The sequence below is a fragment of the Lissotriton helveticus genome, chromosome 1_1 (genome assembly GCF_964261635.1).
Source record: "Lissotriton helveticus chromosome 1_1, aLisHel1.1, whole genome shotgun sequence".
Taxonomy (NCBI): Eukaryota; Metazoa; Chordata; class Amphibia; order Caudata; family Salamandridae; genus Lissotriton; species Lissotriton helveticus.
Genome location: NC_136057.1, coordinates 1,273,272,047 through 1,273,297,696, shown reverse-complemented (window position 1 = coordinate 1,273,297,696; position 25,650 = coordinate 1,273,272,047). Strand labels below are relative to the sequence as shown.

Here is a 25,650-nt window from a genome sequence, read left to right as displayed (position 1 = left end):
AGACTGGGTCAAAATAAAGAAGCACACTCGGTCAAGCTGTCTGGCACCAAGGTGGGGAAAGAAACGCCAAGTAATCCTGGTAACAACCACCGCAGTGAAGTGTGCAGGTGTTCCCCAGTGGATCCACGCTGGCCACACCCAGAAGGTATTACCAGACAAGGAACCTGAAGAAGAAGGGCGTCCAGCAGAGGACTCTGCAGGAGCCAGACCAGAAGCAGCTGACAACGAACAGCCCAGCACCAGTCAAGCTGCAGGAACAGCAGACGTTGGCCCAGGAGTAGTTGACTACGAACTGCCAAGAATCCAGCCTGCTGAAGAGGTCCAGGAAACTGAGCCAGGAGTAGCTGATGACGAGCTGCCAAGCATATGGCCAGAAGAGTGGATACCATTGATTGATCTGACCGAAGATCCCATCCGAACAAGAGAGCGACTTTGTGAAGGTAGAGAGTGGACTAGTCAGGAAAAGCAAGGCACAGGCGAAGAACCTCAGCCTCTTGAGATTCACATCAAAACTGAGGAAGGAGAAGGTCAGACAGGGACAGAACAGGTGTTCGATACACCTCCACTAACTCCTGATGTGGATAAGGGACAGCTTAGACAAAGAATAATAGTTCAAGCAGAAGAAAATCAAGAGATCGAAGTGCTTGAACAGGATCAGATAGGGATAGAAGAACGGGTTCAGGAAATAGAAACTGAAACTGAAACAGAAACAGAGACAATCGAAAGTCAAAAACAAAATATTCCTGAACAAGGCCAGATTAGTAACCAGGCAGAAGAAATAGATGCTAGCCCTGGAACTAGCCAGATAGAAGAAGAAGAAGAGAATGAAGCAGAATTGCCACATGTTAAAGAGAACAAGAGGGTAAGAGAAGAAAACAAAGTCCAAGTGCCAACTAAAAGACTTAAGAAAAGAAAGCACCTTGAGCCTAGGTTCATAAAGAAATTGAGGCTAAGGATAAAGACAGTGGAAGAAAAACGTGCAGAAGCAAGGAGAAGTGCGCGGATAGCCGAACAAGGGGAAAACTCTTCCAAAAGAAGGAGTGATCGAATAAAAAGACAAAATAAAAAGTACAAGTCTCCTGAATGGACACTAGTTTTGGAAGAACTTGAAGATCTTGATATAACTGACGTAAGCGACGGAGAGCCCGTCCCTGAGTACTCTGCGGAAGAAGAAGACGAACCACCGTGAATTTGCACAAAGTAAGCTAGTTGTGTAAAGACACAAAGAGGGGCCGAGAAACCAGGGGCGGCTGGTGACATTTGAAAGTGGTGGGGCGTAAACTAATTTGCATATTGCACCGCAGCGAGCGCAGCGAGCGAGCGCAGCGAGCTGGCCCGAACCACCTTGCATCCATCCATACATCATTCATGCATCCACCCATCCATCCACCCACCCATCCATCCACCAATTCTGCATCCATCCTGCATCTATCATTCATTCATGCATCCACCCATCCATCCAGCATCCATCATTCATTCATGCATTCACCCATCCATCCATCCTGCATCGATCATTCATTCATGCATCCACCCATCCATCCATCCACCCATCCATCCATCATTCATTAATGCATCCATCCACCCATCCATCCACCCATCCATCCACCCATCATCCATCCTGCATCCATTCATGTGTCCACCCATCCATCCACCCACCCATCCTGCATCCATCATTCATTCATGCACCCATCCATCCATCCATCTTTCATTCATCCACCCATCCATCCATCCAGCATCCATCATTCATTCATCCATCCATCCACCCACCCATCCACCATCCATCATCCATTCCTGCATCCATTCATGCATCCACCCATCCATCCATCCATCCATCATCCATCATTCATTCATGCACCCATCCATCCACCCTGCATCCATCCTGCATCCATCATTCATTCATCCACCCATCCTGCATCCATCATTCATGCATCCACCCATCCATTCATCCACCCATCATTCATCCTGCATCCATTCGTGTGTCCACCCATCCACCCACCCATCCACCCATCCTGCATCCATCATTCATTCATGCACCCATCCATCCACCCATCCTTCCTGCATCCATCATTCATTCATGCCCCCATCCATCCATCCACCCATCCTGCATCCATCATTCATTCATCCACCCATCCATCCATCCACCCAGCATCCATCATTCATTCATCCACCCATCCATCCATCCACCCAGCATCCATCATTCATTCATGCATCCATCCACCCATCCATCCACCCATCCATCATCCATCCTGCATCCATTCCTGCATCCACCCATCCATCCATCCATCATTCATTCATGCACCCTGCATCCATCCTGCATCCATCATTCATTCATCCACCCATCCTGCATCCATCCTGCATCCATAATTCATTCATGCATCCACCCATCCATTCAGCCACCCATCATTCATTCATCCATCATCCACCCATCCTGCATCCATCATTCATGTATTTTTATGACCATATAACTTGCACACAGCTTGTCAGTGTTTAATACCAGTCTCGAACCTTGTACTCCAGCACCAATGATACATGATTAATATTAATTGTTTTTAAAAACATGTATTTATTCGACACCAATTTCACACCTTAGTGGGAACATCATTTTTATTTGTTTTTTAAAATATCTATTTATTTAACATCAAAGTAAGTAATGTATACATTTATATGGTTTGATAAGAGGCTCGAACCTGGTTTCCCAGCACCAAAGTCGGCCGTGCTATCCGTCAAGGGTTATGTAACCGGGCTATGTAGTGACCAGCCAATCCTGCGCCAGACCCCCCCCCCTTGCGCACTCCGGGTAGGTCGGGTGTCTCCCGGTTTCCCGGCCGGCAGATAGCGCGATTTTTTGAAATAATTGTGTTTTGCTTCTAGTGACGACGTGGTGGGTCCATGGGGCTTAGTGGGGCTTCGCCCCTACGCCCCAATGGACGCACCGCGCCTGCGAGAAACTTCTTCTGAGCCGAAAATGTCTGATTCAACCATGAATGGTAGACCTAGTTGCAGTCGTTTCAAGACGTGCTGCAAGGTGTGTATATGTAGTATAATAGTACTGATAGTCATCTGGATAGGACTAACAATTTTCATTCCCTTTGCTGTAAGTAAGATATTAACATTGTCCCTACTGAAGTTGTAAATACTGACAATGAGGAGCTGACAACACAGAGTGTAGCAAGACATGAGAGAGCACTGAGACAAACAAAACAAGACTTAGAAGCATCAGATGAGGGAGGACTACATTATCATGGAGTTAAGAACAAGACACACTTAAATGTTTTCGCAAACTTGTTAATACACTATGTAGAGACAATGGAAATTGAAGATTGCTATGTCTGCATGAAGCTACCTACTTCTGTGGCTGAAGGCGTGACATACCATCACTTGCCGTTGACATATGGAATCTCCTGTAGCATTTTAGCTAGTTTATTTTACAAAAGAGGACCGTTACAGTACTATTATTCTAACAATGACGTGATCTTTTCTGAACTTCCTATACGTGGGAACTTGAATCATGTACATACCAAAAGTGACACCATAAGATATATGGGAGACTACTTTCTGACTATAGGTAACATTGACATAGCAGACGCACACAGAGATAACTTGACTTGTTCTTTGCGTGAGCAGGAAAAGATGTTCCTGAACATGGCAGAGAAAAGGAGAATTAAAATTCAAAAGAAGGCTAATGACGAAAGTCAGAAAAGGCCAAGATGGGCAGAGAACATGGAAGGCACCTCATCTGGTGGAGCGGGTCCTGCTCTGTTGCTGGATTTTGAAAAGAAAGGCAAGCTATGTCTTCACCGCGAGAAGACTAGCTATTATAATAATATTTTCATTGGTTCCAGTGAATGCGAACACAATTACAAGGTAATTGGGGGTTGGGGTTTCAAAAATGGGTCAGAGCCTGTGTTTCCTGGAATTTATTATATTTGTGGGGACAAGGCTTATTTCAAATTGCCGGATCACTGGTATGGAAGTTGCTATTTTGGCATTGTCTTCCTGAAAATATACCATGTGAATGGAGTTGCTGGAAGCAATGAAAATACTAATGGCTTAGTGCGTAGTAAAAGAGAAAGTATAGGAGAAATTATGGGTAGTATTTTCAGTGCACTGATACCTGGAGTGGGAGTGGTTCTGAACACTCACAGAATTTGCAAATTGTCTACTATAGTGGATGTATTGTCTACTGAGACAGCTCATGGATTTCTGCTGATCAATACCGAAATGGTTGCGATTAGATCAATGGTTTTGCAGAACAGACTTGCTCTTGATACCTTATTAGCGAAAGAGGGCGGAGTCTGCCGGATGTTGAGGGCGCAACATTGTTGCACTTATATTCCGGATAAAAGTGTACAGATCAAAAGATATGTGAAAAATATTACTAATTTGACAAAGGAACTCAAACCACTCGAGGTTGATAGTGCCTGGAAGAGACTGGTAGATGGTCTCTCAAATGTAGGTCATTGGCTTGCTAGCTTAGGTAAAAGCTTATTGTTTAAGGTACTGATGCCAATTGGAATTATAGGTCTTATCATATTATTCATTTTTATTTGTTGTAAATACCGCAAGCGCACCAAAAAGCACGAGGTAAATGCAAGAGGAGTGAAACGAAGTGTGGATGAGATCGAATTAGAAGAAGTGAATGATCAGATATACAAAAAGGTGAAGACTTCTCACCCTACCAGAACTGAAAGAGAAAAGTTAGAACGATTGCTGGAAGAGATAGAGCTGTATAAAGTGTGAAAGAAAGTTGGCATCTGGTTCCATTTTTGTGATGATAGTAGATATCATCAAAGAGGGGATTGATGAAGCAAAGCTTCGCATATTTTGCGGACTTGCTGTACTCATGAACCTCATTTATGTGTAATAAGGTAACAAATGTATGTTTTACTAACGTTTATATTAAGTTTGAATAAAGATCACGAAGCTTGCACATGTGTTTTACTAAAATAATTTACCCGAGTCACGTAAAATGGCCGCCGCTTGTATTTAGTTACTGCGCATGCGTCAGCCATACTCACGTGTCCTGACGCGTCTGCAGAATTGGAGGGAAATTCCTGCGCATGCGTAATACATAGCTTATACTGCTCGTGCAGTTCGCTCGTGTCATTGTTTCCATGTAGCTAACATTTAGTCTGCATAAGTATAATTCTTGATGATAAGTTTAAAGTACCAACCATGTGATGTGTTTTCATGATGACAGTATTATGTATTAATATGTTTTCGCTTACTTTTCATGTACCGCGGGGAATGGGGGTCTGAGAGAGAGGAGAGCCATATTGGAGGTCCCTTCTGCGCCTGCGCAACTCTGAGGCACAGTGGACCTTGACTGATGGAACACAGCCAGTTGGCAGTGATGTGCAAGATGTTCCTGAGAAAGTCACCTCTGCCCCGCGAGAACAGCGAATGTGGCTCCTTATATGTTACATTGTAATATTGTGCTACTGTTTGCCGTGTAGTTTCTCATGGGAACCCCAATCTAGCTAGGCGGTACCCAAGCATGCAAATACAGGCTTAAAAGGTTGTATTGTGATTGGTGTGTTACCCAAATCCTACCTTAGGACCAATCCAAACTGAGGGATTCTGACACTTTGCAACATTGGGGGGTGGTACACTGCCCCAAAACAGTATATCTACCCTGGGTTCACCTAGGGAACTCGTCCGACTTGTCTGGTTTAGCTGACCTGTCACTGACCCATCGTACTCAATAGGTGACTGAAGATACAGAGAGCTGCGGAGCACTCTGTCCGAATTTGACCATAGACTAAGGTTCTACTGAACCTTAAAGTGCTGGCGAAGCACTTTGCTGGGAGTTCGCTGACCCAATCGGGGTCTTGATCGATAGCTGCAGAGAGGGTGGAGCGCAGGCGTTGCTTCCAAACTGCGGGTGCGGTCCTGTCTTGAGCGGTCCTGTCCTGAGCGGTCCTGTCCTGAGGGTTTGCTGTCCTGTCCTGAGGGTCCTGTCCTGATTCCTATTCCGAGGGTATCCTGTCCTGTCTTGGGTGTCCATTCTGCACCTGCTGTCCTTTGAGGGGTATCCTTCCTTGAGGGTTTCCTGTCCTTAACTGACCCGTGGCCAGGGTTTGGTTTCCACACCATTTAGGTAAATATTGCTCTGAAGTTCCTTAAAACTTGCACCTTTCTATATTTCTACCTTTTGCTACAATAAAGTGACACCTTTGCATATGTTATTTTTCCATGTCTTTCCGCAACTATTGAAAGTCATTTGCATTTTTCTCATAAATTTGTTCCTATGTCTTCTCACTTGTTAGAAATTATATTTTGCATTGCAGTTTGTCATTTTCTGATATGGTCTAGAACTTCCTTACCTAGACTATTTAAAGGTCCATTCACTTTAAGCTTAGCGTGTTACTCTTTATAGGCCCTCCTATAGTTATACATGCATAGTCTGCCCATGCTTAAATATTACTGAATTGCATAGTATCTTCCCGTTGCATTTTATGTCAGTATTTCAATGATTACCCTGTCTTTATTTCTCTATAGTTATATCATTTATATTATCCTAGTTATTGAATGTCTCATTCTCGTGTATTTGATGAACGAAAATAATGAACTTTAGATAAACATTTTAAAACTTCCAGTTGTCCGTGGTCATTTTCAACAATATTTGAATGTTATTGGTTGGGTTTGTATTTGGTTGCCTTTCCTTTTACAGCTAGCTCCCTGATTCATTGTGGTCATTAGGTACCCGTGTTAGTGGATGGTAAGTCGGGTACATTGGAACAATAGTAGAGAACACACACAAATTGGTAGAGCTCGTGAAGTCACCTGGTCAATGTGTATGGTGATTTGAAAGTATATGGGCCCGAAGCCGGAAACGGCGTAATTATTGGTCGGGTGGCCTCGCGCGCTCTATCAAAGGCACCGCGTACTAACAATGCGGTCATTGTAACAACTGCATTGTAATAGCACTACGATGTGATGACAGCGTTGTAAAAGCTGTTTCCATTCTGTTAGGGACTCTTGTTGCATACCAGTCATGTTATCTAATATGCATACATTTTTTTCAGAGTCTGTAACTCTTTACGCAGCTCTGCTTATATTCCTACTGTCTGGCCAATACATTGCCCTCTCGTCGCTACCTTAAAGGCTTCCCACTCAAGCAGTCTCATAAACGCTGATCCTTGATTATTAAGACAGTAATTGGACACCACCCCTGCTATCGAGTTTTGGTAGCATGCATCTTCTAGCGATGCTTGTTTAAGCCACCACATTGGGGCAGGATGTCCCTCCCCTATGGGGGTAAATCGTAACAGTATTAAACTGTGGTCCGAAATAGTTCTCCCAAAGTATTTGGGCTGTGTTATATTCTGGGTCAATTTATGGGAGCATACAAAGCAATCTATTCTAGAATGTAGGTTGTGTACATGTGAAAAATAGGACAAAGTGCGGTCCGTACTGTGTTGCGTACGCCAGACATCTATCAGTCCCCAGTGTTCAGTCCAGTCTTGAAGCCCCTCAGCCAGTTTCTTTACCACAGTCCCTTTTAAAGGAGGAAATGACCTATCCAGATTCATGTCTAGCACGCAATCAACATCGCCTCCCAACAGGCAAATATCTGGGGGTGTGCTCTCCATCTTTGTAGAGAGTAAATGGAGGAAAGTTAGCTGGTCCTGGTTGGAGGCATGAATGTTCTCTAGAGTAATCACTTTACCATATAATCTGCCTTCTATTAAAACATATCTGCCATCTTGTGTCTATGACAGAGTGGAATAATTCAAATGGCATCCCTCGGTATAAGCCGAGTAGGATGTAGCGTAGAGTTGGCCTCGCCATCTCCATCAGTAGGGGGACTTTTGTAACAGAAAGATCTAAAAAAACACTAAAAAGATAACGCCAAACAAAGAAAAAAGACAGTACTCTAATTAAAGTTCTAATTTCATACCAAGTTTGGTGTAATTACATTTAGAGGTTTTTGCTTTATTGGAGTGCACATATTTCTATTGGAATTGTCGAAAAATGTATCAAATAGCGCCAAAGTTATAAACAAACCCCAAAACGTGTTTTCAATATAAAAAGTGAGTCTTTACCATTAGTACACAGTCGCTAAAGACAAGCACGTAACTTGCAAAAATGTGCATTAATGTGAGAAATGGCCAAAGGTCCACGTATTCTAACCCTTATGGTTCAAAGCAACCAATATTACCCAACACACAAAAGATGGTGATAAGAAGGCTTGAAATGTGTCTAACCTCTGGCAATCACTCAGAACCAGAGAACAAGCAACCCAAGGCCGGTTTTGCTGTGAATAGGGCTGTTCAGCCAGGTATACCGCCAAGTATACATTGGTTCCAGTGGTACGGTGAGCACAGAACCCACATCTGGGAAAAACTAAGGTGGGCAAAAGAACAATGGTTTGGAATGCTACCCAGAGCGACTGCCAGTGGTTACAAAATGTGCAAGCATTCTTCTCATCACATTTTGTGAGTATGATAAACCAATAATATCCTCACAGGAGTAACATGTATAATATAGCCTTATAGCCCGCAGTAGTGGGCTATACCGGCTATTAAAGGCCCGCTGCAGAGTTAAAGGGCTGAGCCGAAGGCGAGGGACTTTAACAAGGGAACAGGACTTCAATAGCCGGTATAGCCCTGCTACGAAGGGCTATAAGGCTATTAGAACATTCTGCCACTAGAGGGCAGAATGTTCTAACAAATAAAACATAGGCCTCTTGGAGCACAAGGGGATTTAAATCCCCTCAAGCTCCGAGAGGCCTTTGTAAAACATTGGAATGTTGTATCTAGGATTAGTATTTTTTTGTGTAACGAGGAAGATTGGCTCTCAGACTAGTGCGTGTTTTGGGTGAATAATGCTTTGAGTATGTACGGTTCTACCAGGTCGGGGGAACTACCCAATAACCCCCGTTGGTTTGTGAGTCAGAAACCCACAACAGTCTTGTAAGCACAGTCCCAGGCACACGTGGTGGGGATACAATAGAGGTATGGCAGTCTCTTTCAGATCAAAATTGCTGTGGTCGACACCCGTGTAATCTTTAAAGTTATTTAATCAAGATATGACAGAGTGAAATCAAACAGCAAGTCGGCACGTGTTTTGTCACAAGCCAATTGGCCTGTGACTCTTCAGGGCTGGGGAGGATACAAAACATGGGGTGAGGGGAGTTTGAAAACAAAATGGAAAATTGAGTATGGACGGTATAATAACCCCTGATGGGACATAGGAAAAGGATCACCCTAAGTGTTAGCGGAGCTAGTGTTTAAAGAAAAAACATGAGCGAAATGTGACTTGAGTGTGCATGCTGCTTTCATGGTATGATCACCATGACAAAGGCGCGGGAAAAACATTGTTCATGAGTGATGTGACATAGTAAAAACAACAGCAAGTGGGTATACGTGATAATGTGTAACATAGTGGGTGTCCTGTGCTCTTGCATGCCCATCACGTGTACCCGGGACTGTGCTTACAAAACATTTGAATGTTGCTCTGCGGGCCTTTACAGGACCGTAGAAGCAGGGAGCACTCCATTGTCTTCAATGGAGCTCCCAACATTCCAATGTTCTAATATTTATTAACATTTTCATACGTACCATAAAAACTTCTCACTGTGATAGACAAAGATAAGGGTCTCCCGAAAATAGCAAGAGTAAATATCAAGAAAACATATACATGGATGTGGAGAACATCCAAGGACGACAGATTTTAAATTATTCCTATTTGAAGCAGAAATGTACCCATTTTCTTGCACTTTATTTTCATCTCAAATGTTATTTTTTGAGCTTGAAAAAGATGTGTATAATAAACCCTTATCACTGGAACTCACTTATACCCTCTACTCTAGTGGCCATAGAGCGTGATTTTTGTAATATAATTGTTGAAATGTTTACATATGCTGCTGCATCCTGCAGTACTGGGCTTAGGGATAGCTGACCCGATGTACTCTCTGGTGTACTATCTCGTGAATTGTCTGGGATGTCTGGGGCTAAGGCATCGTCATGGGACACGGCTGCCTGGACATCTGATAAGAGTTCTATGTCAGTCTTTATACCCTGTCCTGAATTAATGTCATCTGCGTCATAGGCTGGTGGATGTGCTGTGGGTGTTGACATTATCCTTCTGTGTTGTGTGTAGGTTGGCGTAAGTGTGCAACGCCACCGGGTATAAGTCATTGTACAGTCATTTTGACACTAATCTCAGCCCTAGGAATTGACATAACATACTTGCAGCAGGTAAGGCTGACAATAATACCCGGTGGCGTTGCACACTTACGCCGGCCTACACACAACACAGAAGGATAATGTCAACACCCACAGCACATCCACCAGCCTATGACGCAGATGACATTAATTCAGGACAGGGTATAAAGACTGACATAGAACTCTTATCAGATGTCCAGGCAGCCGTAGCCCATGACGATGCCTTAGCCCCAGACATCCCAGACAATTCACGAGATAGTACACCAGAGAGTACATCTGGTCAGCTATCCCTAAGCCCAGTACTGCAGGATGCAGCATCAGGAATGCCAGGTCAAATTGACACACCATTGATAGTAAAAATGAGACGTATCCAACTCTGCAGCCCCCAGCAGGAAGAAAACAAAGAGAGCCATGAGGCCTCGGGTGGTTCGCAGCACAGCTCCCACATGTCACTCCCCAGACCTGACCGCCCAGCACCTACATCCCTCACTGAGAATGACGATACTCCAAGAACAAGATCTAGACATTATGGCCCATTCCGATTCCCGAGCCACCAGCATTGCAATACACAGAGTCAGTATAATGAGTGGCAGCCCCTTAACACAGGTCCTAATAGAGAGGAAAAGAACATGCTACAGTTCAATGATGTAAAGAGAGACAGCGAACAGTATCCCTCTGAGGTAGTAACTGAGGGAGACATTAGCAGGACTAGGGCAGGAATTGACATACGCCAAAGAACAGGTAAAGAAGAAGAGGACATGTCACACAAACGGTACTCGAGAAGCCCCATAGAAAATACAGCAGCACTCCAGCAACTTGCATTATACCTAGCCAGTGTAGGGGATAGAATGACTGAGCATATGGGTGCAAAGAAACGACCAGCACCAAATGAAGTAGCTAGCAGTGTGAAGGAGGTAGAGCCACACAGTGGTGGGGTCCCAACTATCATGCCACAGCAAGGGCCATGGATAGACTTGCATCAGGAAGCACAAAGTGCAGCCCCACCACAGATCAACATAGCATTCTCTCTCGCAGCCAACTTAAGTGTACCCCAAGCTCCGTCTGCAGTCATTAATTATAACACTCAGGTGACACGACAACATACGCCTATGCCTCAGGCATCACCTCTAGTAGTTACACCACATAGACCAATGACACCACAGCTAGAGCAAGACTATTTGGATCTGCAAAAATTGTTTGAACAGGCAGAAAAGAGGAGAAGGCAGAGAAGAAGAGAGATAGAATGTGTTACTATGTTAGGTAACGAAGGGCGACCTGAGAACATCCCACAGGAATATGATGTATCAGGTACAACACGCCTGCGTACAGCAAGATCTAGAGAACTGAACAACATTGCCCTTTACAGGCCAAGACAGCCATTGACCAATGGCCTGACGCCAAATGAGATAGTAATACTTGGAGAAGGGAGTGACCTTTATGTCATTCCATTCTCAGATAACTTGGCAGACTGGACAAAGGCTAATGCATTTCAAGAGAATGTCTGGCCCCGAGAAGGATCTTTTGAGCCAGAGCAAATGGCCACTGCTGAAGAATGTATCTTGCAGGAAGCAAGAGATGATGATTGGAACTACACCTACATGCGCCAAGGCCTAAGGGTCTGGAAGAAATACGCACGCAGGTATGAGAACACAAGACCGACAGGGGTAACACACCAACTGCCCCTGCTGTCCAAGGAGGTCAATGACCCCCCTACCTCAGTAACTTGGTCCCTAACAGACAAAGAAAAAATGAAGAAAGAACTCCCACCCCTCACAGAGGGTGCGGGAAAATGGATAGAAGCCTTTGAAAATGACACTACAGGTGTGTCATTGGCTATTTGGGACATGAGAAGCCTACTCACATCCCTGATTGGAAAGGATGCAGAGGATATGTTTTCACGCATCGACGCAAGGCTTTCCACCACTAATTCAGAATTGAATGGTGATCCTTTCAATAAAATAAGATCAGCGCTATGGAACGAACTGCGCCAGAAGTTTCCAGATGTCTCAGACATCGGATCTCTAATGTCACAAATAAGGCAATCAGCTATTGAGAACACAGCTGCGGAATTAGAACAGCAGAAAGCAAAGAAAAGAAAGACTCTTGATGATGCAGTTAGGCTAGCTTCACCAGTGAGTCAAGTGACTACTGTCACTAATGTTTCACAAAGTGCCTTAAAAGTGCTAGGAGGTAACGCACAGGTAACAACACATCAGATACGACAGCTACCTCAGCAACACATGCCTGTGTACAAAATGGTGTCCCAGACACAAGCTCCTGTATCACAGGGAGCTACAGTACTGCCCCCCATCAATCCGGTTTCACAGGGCACCACCCAGCAGGACCAGGCAAGTTAGAAAAGCCCACAGATAACTCTAGTGTTTCCCTCATTGACATTAGAGAGGACCCCATTGTGAATGTCAGGATTAATAACATGTATAGTTTTTTGATTGACACAGGTGCCACATTCTCCTGTATCAAGGAGGGGGCACTGCCCATCTCCAACCAGAGCGCAAACACACAAGATTTCTCTGGGGCGATATTAAGGGTCCCTTTCACAGAGTCAGTACAAATAGAAATAGGAGGTAAAAGTATTCAACAGCGTCTACTTTATACACCACAGTCCACATGGTCTGATGGCCAAATTAAATATGAGAATATGTTTCAATGAAAATGGCACAATGCCCTTTACGGTTCCCAAATGCACGCAGACTGTCAATTTTATGTTTGCATTTTCTATATAGAAATAGATAGTTGTGTTATGTGAATTGAATGGTCACATATAATTCACACACACACTGTAAATTTCACCTAATAATGCAAGACTGAGCAACTAAATAGAATGATTCACTCCCACGTCCCAGCTGACACAGGCACAAGCCAGAGATAAAAAGGTGGAATGGAATGCACACTAGTTGCATCACATTTCTTTTCAGATAAATAAATATCACGAGTTACGAGATCATGTGCTGCTAGAGCATTTCATCCTTCTAAGGTGGATTCAAAGAATACCTTGAGTTGGAATACAATAAAGATCTGCTGTTTATTACCAATACACCATTGTGAGTGAACATGTGCATTACAAATAAGCCATCTTTATTTTATAATACAACATGTATATTTTGCATTTTGCAAATAGAGACAACACATGTTTTCAGATATTATAAAATGCAGATAAATTAATAGAGTTTCTTTTTATTTTCGGGCCATGTTCATAAGTAGCGTTCCTGGCCAGAGTGCATATTCTGGGCGTAGAGCCAAAACAGGAAACAGGCTTCCTGTAGTTGGAAGTGAACAATAGGAAGAGATAAGGAATACGTTTCCAGATATGCACCGCCGTGTACAGCTATTACTTCACACATGCCCAGTGCTAGGGAAAAGCAAATTAATGCAGAAACACAGTAGATTTCAATGTTAAAAGTACGAATGCAGGGAATAAGCAACGCTCAGTATTACAACATTGTCAGACTAGAATGTGACACCATTGATAATACTCAGCACTATGATTTCATTGCACAGCTGCACCTTAGAGAAATACAGGGAAGTGCCCCACCTGAAGGAAAAGAGCTGTGGAAGAAGAGGGGAGTACACAGGGATAAGATTGTATTTGTTTAAATTTTCAGGCACACAAGGATAGGAAGGCTTTTTACAAATAGCACTCACTCAGTTACACCTTCCTACACATGTCCCTCGTGATATCATGTCCACTACTTTGCAGACAGAGTGGTTCATTCCCAATGCACATGAACAAATACAACTCTTTGTGTCCTTTTAGAGTCCTTTTTGGAAAGACAGATGCCTAAGATAAAGACACATCATGTTAGTGGTGTGCCCTTTTTCACGGTGGATTTGAGTTGGACCGTGTGTCCATTGTGACGCGAAGGCCGCAGCTACTTTCCTACTTCATGAGGTCATATGTAACTGGGGATTACTGGATGCTGTTGCAGTGACCCGCAGTGACAGTGACAGTCATTTTTTTTCATTTTTCATTTTTCAGGCACTGTGACAATGTTAGGGTAAGCGCCTTAACGGCCTGTTCAAGTCTCACCGGCTTGTCATTGACAGATCAATAGATGTGGTTGTTCTCTCCACCAGACTTAAAAGAAGTCACTGGGCCCTCTTCTGATATTGTAAGCGATGAATTGTTGTTTATTTATGTGCACTAATGCGTGCTCCAAAGTTCTTTTTCATTCAGATATCAAAGACAAAGACAAGCGTCCTATCTCTGATCAACTTCCGCCTGTCTGCTTTGGGACACACATCTTTTTATGAAGCAGTTCGGAAGTGGAGAAACTTCAATTCAATGAACACTTGCAAATGAACTTTTTGAGGTTCCACCCGTCACCGTCCAAGATCTGAGCATTGACAGCAAAGAAGACATCATGTACAAACTAACTATCCAAGATAAAGAAGTGGAGATTGTATGATGGCCTACGGACTGAGACGCAGCAATAGAACAACCCTCCATGTCAAGCTTTCAATTAAAAAGATATGTACAGCTATTATTTTCTTTTTTATGTTTGTAGCTGCAGTAACAGCATTTCACTGGTTAGCAGTGCGATCAGAGAGAGAGAGAGAGGAGCTACTAGTAATATTAAATTTGTCACGACCACAGAGCTACCCATGGCTAAGACACTTCCTGATAACAAGCAAACTGGGAAAAGCACCAGTAGCAGCTATGACACCTATGCACCACCCACCTCGACACCTTTCTCACCCCAAGCAGACCCCACAGATAGGGACTTGGTACCTGAACCCACCCTGAATTCCCCTATGACAATTACACCTGAACGTCCCCGCCAAAAGAAAAGAAGTCTTAGACATAGACTGAGTGGCGAGATAGTGCCAGTTAGATATACATCGTGTACCCAACCTAAGGAAGAACAGGCTTTGCAAATTCCAGACTGGATCAGTAATTTCCAAAAGACAGTTGTTTACACCTTCGACCAGCACTCTATGCCTGATTTTCATTCCCAGCGCCCCAGTATGTCAGGGGAGATTATGGTATATACAATGCATTGTTAGATAACAAGATGTGGTATGGAGACATGAGGGAGGTTGGAAGAAAGGTCACAATTAGTCCTGCTTTGTATGTGTACACATTCCTCACGCTGTAGGCGCAGATGAATTGTACTTTACGTAAAGTAGTCCCAACACCCACATCCGAATGCCACTCACCTGAACATCACCAATGTAACCACACCCATGACACATGCCCTTGTCAGTGGAGACATATTCTACACCTGAAGGCCAACATTTATTTCAATATCAAATGGAATGGTCCACATGACTTGATATGTAAGGCAGCCTCCTTAGGAAGCACAACTGTAGGACAAGAGCACAAATATAATTTAAATGAGGAGATAGAGAGGGAGTGTGCTGAGATATGGGGTAGGGAAACTAGAGGATACACATCCAGTGAAGGTACACCATACACACAGAAAAGAGCATACAAGCTAAAAGTCTCCTCTCCTTTGCTTCCTAGGTAATGGGACGGTACCTGTGGGCAGGAATGCCAATTGCAAGAGCACTAGATTTAATTCGAACCTGAAGTACGGCACATCCATCCTCATTGGTATCTACGGATCTGCGGAGAAAATATGTATCTGCAGTTGCCTCCCCAATGGCAAGGACTTTGTTCTATCGTGACGATGCATGAATGGCATCTCGTCGTCCCAGCAACGAACATTTCCCACATCCATACACACCCAATGGCAGGTGATGTCACCCTGCTCCACCACAGAAAAAGAGAAGTCAAAAAGTACTCCTCAGATGACACATTCCATGAGATTCCGGAAGATTTCAACGATGCTGAACTTTACCTTGGGGGAGTTATCCCCATGTTCCAGACCAAAGCCAATGCCCGATGGCTCCAAGTAACGAGATATGAACTGATGCCGCTTGTTAGCAACACCCGTGATGGGTTCAACGCCGTGAAAGAAGAACTACGACCTTTGAGACTCGTGGTTCTGGAACAACGCTATGTTTTAGACCAGTTAATTGCGATGACTAGTGGTGGATGCGCCAGGATGGGAAAATGTTCTGCTATGCCTTGATATTGGCCGATGATGCGGATAACAGAACACTTACAAAGGCCATTGGGGATTTGGACAATTTGGGACAACAGATGCCTGAGGATGGAAGTGCAAAAGCAGATGTTTTAAGTAATTGGTCCAACTTGGACTGGACGCCTTTATGGCTATCTGCAGTACTAAAATTTATAATACCTATATTATGTGTGCTTGTAGTTGTGTATTGCGGAACACAGATTATGTTGCATTATGTTAGAAAAATAAGGTCTAAAAGAGTTGAGATGAACTACACAGATGTGAACACAGGTATGCACGGGGGACAAGGGGAAGATGTAGAGATAGCAGTGTTGAACATAGAGCGTACTGTCCCCGACCCTCACTTAGAGCAGGTTCCTTCTGAAAGTCAGTACCAGTCCCCAGTACATGGTGGCCCACCACTTCTCTCAGGGAGAGACTTGGTACGTCCCTATGAGACAATGTGTAAGAGACTAGGAGGACCAGGTGAGGATTTAGGAGCTACTTCTTTATAACTCGCCCTGGCCACTTCCCCCATCTCCAGCTAAGTATGCAGTTCGTATGATGTTCGAGATGTTGATTGGTTCAATAATTTGAACCAGAGGGGGGAATGTTGGAGGGTGAATTTTTACCTGCATAAGCTATCCTAGGACACATCTATCACCTGCACAACATGACCCCAGTGTAGGCCCTGCTGTCTAGAAGTTACAGGCCTCAGTTACGTTGCCCTGAGCACTGCCATTTTCTCTTAGCTTAAGCAGAAGCAGAAAGCAGGTCTGACCCAAGCTTCACCCAGCTGCTCTTGTCTGCAAGGACCCGCACCCCTACCAGGCCCCACCTCATTGTATATTTCCCACAAGCTGTAGAAGTCAAGTTCCTCAATAAATCTTGCAACATGCCCCACGTCCCCCACCTAAGCCATGAATAGAATAAGGGAAGCTCGCACCACAACTACGTCAAGCAAGATATCCGATAAACTGAGGATAATTGTGGCGAAATATTATCGCAAACTGCCTGATTGACACATGAATAGAACCCTTCGAAGCAACAATACACATTTCTGATTAATGACAAACTTCCAGTCAGAATGGCAGGAACTCAGTCTAGGCTAACGTATGTGCCACACAATTACGAGAAGGTAGTCACATTTACACCAATGATGGGAAAGTCACCAGGCAGGGGCGTGAGAGGCGACAGAAGGATATGTGGTTCGAGGTGACGTGATATAGCGTGACCATAGGCCCCTCACCCCTGAACAATATAAAAGGCTGGTCCGCCAGATTATCGTTGAACTACTCCGCGTCTGCACTTGAGTGTCGGACAGGAGTTTTTCCCAGGGGTTACTCGAGATAGCCCTTGTTTTATGTACTTAGGCTCTGCTCCTCCATTGTATACTTTGCTTTATAATACTTTTTCCTCATTGCATTCCAGTTATATTTCGCCATCTGAAATGTTATATTTGCTATGTTTTCTCTGACCTTGTTTTATTTTCACTGCATTAGAAGTGTTTAACATGTACTTGCAGGATATGACTTTATATACAGTAGTGTGTGTACCAATATGTGCTTAACCTTTTTCTATGCAATTTGCCTCAGCTCAAAGTGTACTTAAAGCAAAGCCTCTCTCATAGCAGCTGCAAACTGTACTTTGTAAAACTCAAACTGGTCCATGTGACTTTCAAGAGAATGCTGGGTACAGGGCCAAGTACTACGTGGTTTTTATGCTATCATTGATTATTTCTAGAAGCTGTGTCTTCAAATAAATTGTACGACTCTCAGCTTCAGTCTCCAGTGGCTCATATATATGTTTTTTCCTGTTTTTAGAGCAAGCGTTCCAGGAGCACCGGTTACAAATTAAGGTGTGCCATTTCCCTTAGTTCTCTCTCACGGTCTCCCCAGCGCGGCTTCTGAGCGGCTGCTCTGAGTCCCCTGGCCCCCACCTTGCCCTAATTAATCATCCCCTCCGACACTACTGTCACCTATAAAAAAATATGACTTTATTTTTTGTGTTTGATGAATACATATCTTCTGTAATAGTGAGGTTTATGAAGATGCTGCCAGCAAGATTTGGCTATCTATTGTCCCTGATTTGCAATTATAGTGTTCAGGTTTTGCATAGCTTTCAGGAGGAGGATGCTTACTAAATAAAGAGAAGAGATTAAGGTCTGCAGAGTGGTTTGGGAGTGCTGTCTAAATATAGTGTCATCTTTAGAGACTAATTAGCAGGAGAGAAGGAACTTAGGGCCAAATGTACAAAGTATTTTAAAGGTACAAACACGAAATTGCGATTAAGTAACATGTTAACAAATCGCAACTGGCGTTTATGACCCAATTTAAATATGTTATTTGGTAGGTGCGTGTTTAGGACACCACCTCCAATATGTAATCGCAATGGCATGTATTAAGGATTTCTGACCAAATTCCAGTCTCAAAACAGTAATACTTTACCACCAATCCAAAATTGGTGATAACCCATTCACAGTGGGAAGAGGTCCACATGGGTTGTACTACACCCTATGGAGAATATAATCCTTTTGCTTTGAGGAGGACTTGATTTATTTTCTCTGTTGCCAATCGAAAAACAGATTCATAAACCGAGCATGGACTTTACCCTTGTTGCTGGACCACTGGTGTTAGTATTTTATTATGCACTCAGACATGATTTATACACCTTTTGCTCTGTCTACCCTGGTGGCTTGATTAGGTATGTGCCAGACTCAAAGAGGCGTTTCTCAGCTATGGCATTAACTCTGGCCAAGAGTGGCTATTTGTTGAGTAGTGGGCTCAGGGGCAGCCATAAAGGATTGACTGAAATACTCAGGCCCATATTTATCAGGGTTTTGCATCGCTCTTGTGCCATGCGCGGGGGGGGGGGGGCGCAAGGACGATGCAAAACCTAAGTGAGATTTATCAAGCCACACAAGGCTACCTTAACTGCTTTATTTCATGTACTGCGTTGGGACGTTGAAGTCCTCTGTATGATGGGCAGCTGTGTTCCCCTGACCAAAATGCCTCACTGTGTGTACATGTTATCCTGGGCTTTTATTTTGACACTAGCCTCACAGTAATCTAGAGTGTGTGCAGAAGCCTAGGCTTGTCTCTTGAAACGAGTGAGACCCTGTACTGGTCCCATGACTTTGAGGGTCTAAACAAACATATCATCATTGTACAGACAGTGGACCACTGTCCTCGTCATGGGTTTAGTACATAGAGCGGTGAAGACAGCATACAATGTTTGGAGAATCTATAGTTGTGATCAGATATTTTTATCTGAGCCACTGGCATGGCGTCCAACACCTATGAACTTACCCAGAACCTAGCACCAGCTACCGAATTGTATGGGGTGTATGGGTGTTTATTTGGCACAGGGGTATATGCTTTGTGCGTCTGAGTGAACCAGAGAAATGGAGGCCTGCTCGATCCATTTCAGATGTCTGCGTGCTGGCCCTTTACACAAGATGGACTCGAGGAGTGAGGTTGTTTTGCCAGACAGTGGAAGTGTATTAATTACTCTGCTGAAGCTGGATAGAGGAGACCTAGACACTGACATTGAAAAACAGGGGCGAGGCTCCCTTAGAAATTCAATTAGGCCTTTCCCTGAGAGGAGTTGCTGATTAGTCTTCCTGAAATCCCTGGTAGGGGTGAAGTGTGGAATTACCGTCTCTATTGGTCAAGGTAAAAAGGGCTCCTTATGTGAGATCAGACTGTTGTCTTTTCTCTGGTTATTCTTCAGTGTGGCTGATGACAGCTAGGAGCAGAAAGCTCATACCTCTTTGGGCCTCCGTTGAGTGAGAAGTGTCACTACACCAAATCTGTTTTTGGAGGGTGTCGTGGAAAGAACACTTGAACAGAGAACCACCCAAAGCCGGCCTATACACATCATCTGCCTGCTTTGACGGTATACATGTGGGGTTAATTGACCTGTTTGCTGTTCTGGCTCAAAGTTCTCTTTGACCAAGGAAGGGAGTGCTCTTCAGAGTACTCAGAGGACTGTTGTGCAACCAGAGCTTGTGTCAACTTGACATACAGCTTCCCATCATCCGAGTATGTAATTTGCTACAAGAGCTGATAACTTATCTTGAAGCACATTGATGTCATCCATCCAGCCTGTTGATAGATGAAAGGAGCCTGCTAACTCTGCAAGAGGCGTGACAGTGCAGGCAGAGCGAGGTGCAGTGTGACCCTGGTGCGGTGGGTTTGCTAGAATAGACAACTACAGAGAGCGATCTGTACACCCTGGTGTCAGTGGGCTCCAGATGCTCTACTATGATGATGAAGGATGATGCCCTAAAACCGGTCCCAGGAGGCTTGTTTCTGGACCAGGGAAGACCTGGCTTGGCAGTTCAGGCTAGACTGTTCCCACAAGGAACAGGGTTGAGACTGATTTGCCTATGGCTGGCTCCAAACTGGGGTGGTGTGGTGAGCAAATGAACGATTGATTCAACCCAGATCCTTGTAACTGGGGGTGAATGTTTGCTTTGTTCAGCATTCCATCCATCAATTCTTCCTTTTACATATGTCCCCTTAGCGCTACGAGGCCTCCGGGTAGTAACGCGCTTTATAAAACTCTATTTCATTTTCATTTCATTTCTAAGTGGGAAGGGTATGCCCAGACGTGGGTCCCATGCTCACTACACCACTGGATTCAAACTAGCCTGGCTGATGAAGGATGATGCCCTGAAACTGGTCCCAGTCTGCTTGTTTCTGGTCCAGGGAAGACCTGGCTTGGCAGTTCGGGCTGGACTGTTTACACAAGTAACAGGGTCAAGACTAATTTGCATATGGCTGGGTCCAAACTGGGGTGGTGTGATGAGCAAAATAATGATGGATTAAACCCAGGTCCTTGTGACTGGGGGTGAATGTTTGCATTGTTCAGCATTCCGTCCATCAATTCTTTCTTTTACATATGTCGGCCTAAGTGGGAAGGGTATGCCCAGATGTGGGTACCAAGACGTGGGTCCCATGCTCACTACACCACTGTATTCAAAATAGCCGAGCTGATGAAGGGCGATGCCCTGAAACTGTTCCCAGGATGCTTGTTTCCGGTCCAAGGAAGACCGGGCTTGGCACTTTGGGCTGCGCTGTTCCCACAAGGAACAGTGTCAAGACTTATTTGCATATGGCTGGGTCCAAATTGGGGTAGTGTGGTGAGCAAAAGAATAATTAATTAAACCCAGGACATTGTGACTGGGGGTGAATGTTTGCATTGTTCAGCATTCCATCCATCAATTGTTTCTTTTACATATGTCGCCCTAAGTGGGTAGGGTATGCCCAGACGTGGGTCCCATGCTCACTACACCACTGGATTCAAACTATCCTGACTGATAAAGGGTGATGCCCTGAAACCGGTCCCAGGATGCTTGTTTCCGGTCCAGGGAAGACCTGGCTTGGCAGTTCGGGCTGGACTGTTCCCACAAGGAACAGGGTCAAGACTGATTTGCATACGGCTTGGTTCAAACTGGGATGGTGTGGTGAGCAAAAGAATGATGGATTAAACCCAGATCCTTGTGACTCGGGTGAATGTTTGCATTGTTCAGCATTCCGTCCATCAATTGTTTCTTTTGCATATGTCGCCCTAAGTGGGAAGAGAATGCCCAGACGTGGGTCCCATGCTCACTACACCAGTGGATTCAAACTAGCCTGGATGATGAAGAGTGATGCTCTGAAACCAGTCCCAGGATGCTTGTTCCGGTCCAGGGAAGACCTGGCTTGGCATTTCGGGCTGGACTGTTCCCACAAGGAACAGGGTCAGGACTGATTTGCATATGGCTGGGTCCAAACTGGGGTGGTGTGGTGAGCAAAAGAATGATGGATTAAACCCAGATCCTTGTGACTGGGGGTGAATATTTGCATTTTTCAGTATTATGTCCAACAATTGTTTCTTTTACATATGTCGTCCTAAGTGGGAAGGGTATGCCCAGACATGGGTCCCATGCTAAATACACCACTGGATTCAAGCTAGTCTGGCTGATAAAGGGTGATACCCTGAAACCGGTCCCAGGATGCTTGTTTCTGGTCCAAGGAAGACCTGGCTTGGGAGTTTGGGCTGGACTGATCCCACAAGGAACAGGGTCAAGACTGATTTGCATATGGCTGGGTCCAAACTGGGGTGGTGTGGTGAGAAAAAGAATGTTGGATTAAACCCAGATCCTTGTGACTGGGGGTGAATGTTTGCATTGTTCAGCATTCTGTCCATCAATTGTTTCTTTTACTATTCAATTTCCGGCATGAATCATGAAGAAGCGATGTGACCTAAGCCACTGTGCCTGAAGTAATCAAGGGCAGTGTGACCTGAATCACTGCACCTGAAGTAATCAACTGCAGCGTGTCCTGAGCAGATGCACCTGAAGTAATTGACAGAGGTGTGACGTGGCAAGTGGCCACATTGATCTGGACATGCACAGCTAGAGATTTCTACAACCACCTTTAACAGCTCAGAGACCTGCATATGCAAATGTTGAGGCCACCCAGAAAGGACAGTCGGCTTGCGCTCTACCCCAGAAGTGTGGAAACACCCGAGCCAAAACAACCCAATCTACAGACTTGCATGCATGTTTGGTGACTACAGTGAGAAATACAGACTATGTCCTTTCCAAAAAAGTGTTGGGGTTAAAACTGCATCTGAGTTGATTCTTGCTACAATTTGCCCAAAAGGGAAAAATGCACCTGAGCAAAGGGTTGACACCCGGACGTCTAAGAGGAGAAAGGCACTAATGCACTCTAGCGCTAGGCCACTAAATTGCATTATGTATATATGTGAGTATAGTATTTAATTCTACTGGGCCTTATTTTTTAAAGTCGGGCACTGGGTTGGACATTTTTTTATTATATGGATGTGCATTTGTTCAGTGAAGAGCTTGTGCACTCCCACGGTGAACAGTCAAAATATCGATTTTAAACATCGAAGTACATTTATATCGAGTTTTAAATATCGTAGGGACAGAATACCGACATCAAGAATATTGACAACCAGATTATCGAAATTAAGGTAAGAAATATCGATGTTACAAATGTCGATGTTAGTAATATCGATAGTTAAATTATCGATATTTATATTAGTGTTATGTATTTTATATGTATGTGTTCTATATTTTTTGTTAAATATTGTACTGTTTTTTTAAATATCTTTTAGACATTAGTAATTTTTTTTAAAGTAATTTTGCATTTTAGTACTATAGAGGTTGTCGGTTTATAGGGAAATAGGGTGGGAAGTAATTTAATTATAGTAAATTAAATCATCCTTTTTAAAAATGATTTATTATTTTTAATTACATTTTGTGTTTTAGTTCTGTAGCGGGTTGTGGGTTTATAGGGCAATAGGGTGGGAAGGAATTTACTTTCAATTTCGTGATTATTATTTTTTAATTATTGGTATTCATAATTAATGTATTGTTCATTAATTATTAATTGGTAATAAATTATTATTAATTGATCATTATAATATTTGTATTAATTTATTATTGGAGTGGGTTGTGGGTTTAGAGGGGAATAGGGTGGGAAGTAAATTATTTGCAATGAAGTAATTAATAAAATAAAATTGGGTATTGATAAAAAGAATTCCTGTTAATTAATTATGAATTGGTTATTCATTTGTATTAAATATTATGTATTGGTATTGATGATTATTTTGTGTAAATTAATTTTTATTGGGTTATTAATTTGTATTACATATTATTTATTGTTATTGATAATTAATTTATTTGTAATTAATTATTAATTGCACATTCTTTTTTATTAATTGATTAATTGAAAATTACATTCATTGTGTGAAATTTTATGTGGAGTGTGTTTATTGGGGACTAGGGTGGGAAGTATTTACTATTATTAAAGTAATTATCAATTTTGATATATTTCAAGTTTTTATTTTATTTTTTGTAAATGTATTCATAAATCCTTATTTAATTACAATTTTTATTTGATTTATAAGTATGTTATTTTTAACACCTACGCTGTTCAACACTTTCCCTACTGGTGCACTCTCTAGAGTCAGCATAGTAATTTTTACCCCTACGCTATCCAGCGCTTTCTCTACTGTTGCACTCTCTGGAGTGGGATTAGTAATGTGTACCCCTGCGCTATCCAGAGCTTTCCCTACTGTTGCACTCTCTGGAGTGAGAATTGTAATTTTTACCCGTAAGCTATCCAGCGCTTTCCCTACTGTTGCACTCTCTGGAGTGGGAATAGTAATTTTTACCCCTACGCTATCCAGCGCTTTCTCTACTGTTGCACTCTCTGGAGTGGGAATAGTAATTTTTACCCCTATGCTATTCAACGCTTTCCCTACTGCTGCACTATGTGGAGTGAGTCTACATATTAATTTATATGTATATGTTTAATTTATTTTAACATTGTATGTATTAATTATTATTTTTAAATATGTTTTAATATTTGTAACTATATTTCTTTTAGTTATATGTATTATTTACTTAATTTTACATTATTATTTAAACATTTTTAAAAAATAAAATGTTTAACATCGATATTTTTTCTCTCGTTATTTTTGTACTTACCATTATGTAGATTGGACTTCGATATTTTTGTGTCAATATTTTTGTAGGTCGATTTACTCTCCGATGATATCCGGTCAGACATCCCACTCCCACCATACCACCCTGAGAAGCCTGTGAGGGCCTCTCAATTATTACCACTGAGCATCAAGTGCTGAAGGGGATGCACTTGGCCCAGTTTGCTGAGCCGTACTAGGATGGTCTCTGGGGCAAATGAGGCACATTATTTTAACCTCAACAGTTGGTGCTCAGTAGCACTTGTTTGCTATTGAAGACCTGTTTGCCACTTTATTATATATACTGTCTCCCTGAGAAGCCTGTTACTGCTTGCAATTGCTGTCACTAGAGTCAAGTACTGAAGGGGTCGTACTTGGCCCAGTTTGTGGAGCCATAGAAGGACAGATCTCGGGTCATCACAGTCAAACAACCTCTACCCCCATGGTTGAGACCTAGTAAACCTTTCTTGTCCCGTGTCCCTAAATGTAGCCTGACATACTGTAAACTGATAATGCAGGTTTTGCTTTTAAGTATTTTTGAGCTCTGCTACTTGTCTATGAACACACCTGCTCATGCAGTGTCTGCTACTGGCACTATGGGCCTGTTGATTGTTGGTTGAATACTTCAATAAAGTGTTAAAACGCGCAAGCATAACTTTCATCAAAGGTTTTAAAAACAATGTATTTGGCAAAACATATTTTAATGCAAATTATCTATTGTTGGGCCAAAGCTATAAACCTCTAAAAAAACAAACTCCTCTGCTATGGAAGTGTCACCTCAATTTTCACTATTGAGTTACGAATGGTGGGAGATGAGGGCAATGTTTAATTGCAGGTGCCAAAGGTTCACACATTTTATTACCAAAATATAGTTAACTTGAATTGGCTTCTGTGGGAGAGCCCTAAAAGAGACAGAAGATTTTATGACT

At 43.2% G+C, this 25,650-nt stretch overlaps 1 protein-coding gene across 1 annotated transcript in view; it reads right to left on the bottom strand.

Annotated features, from left to right (window-relative positions):
- Positions 1–25,650, bottom strand: part of LOC144772608 (galectin-1-like) — an 81,620-nt gene that overhangs the window by 32,695 nt on the left and 23,275 nt on the right. The gene's annotated exons all lie outside the window — the stretch shown is intronic.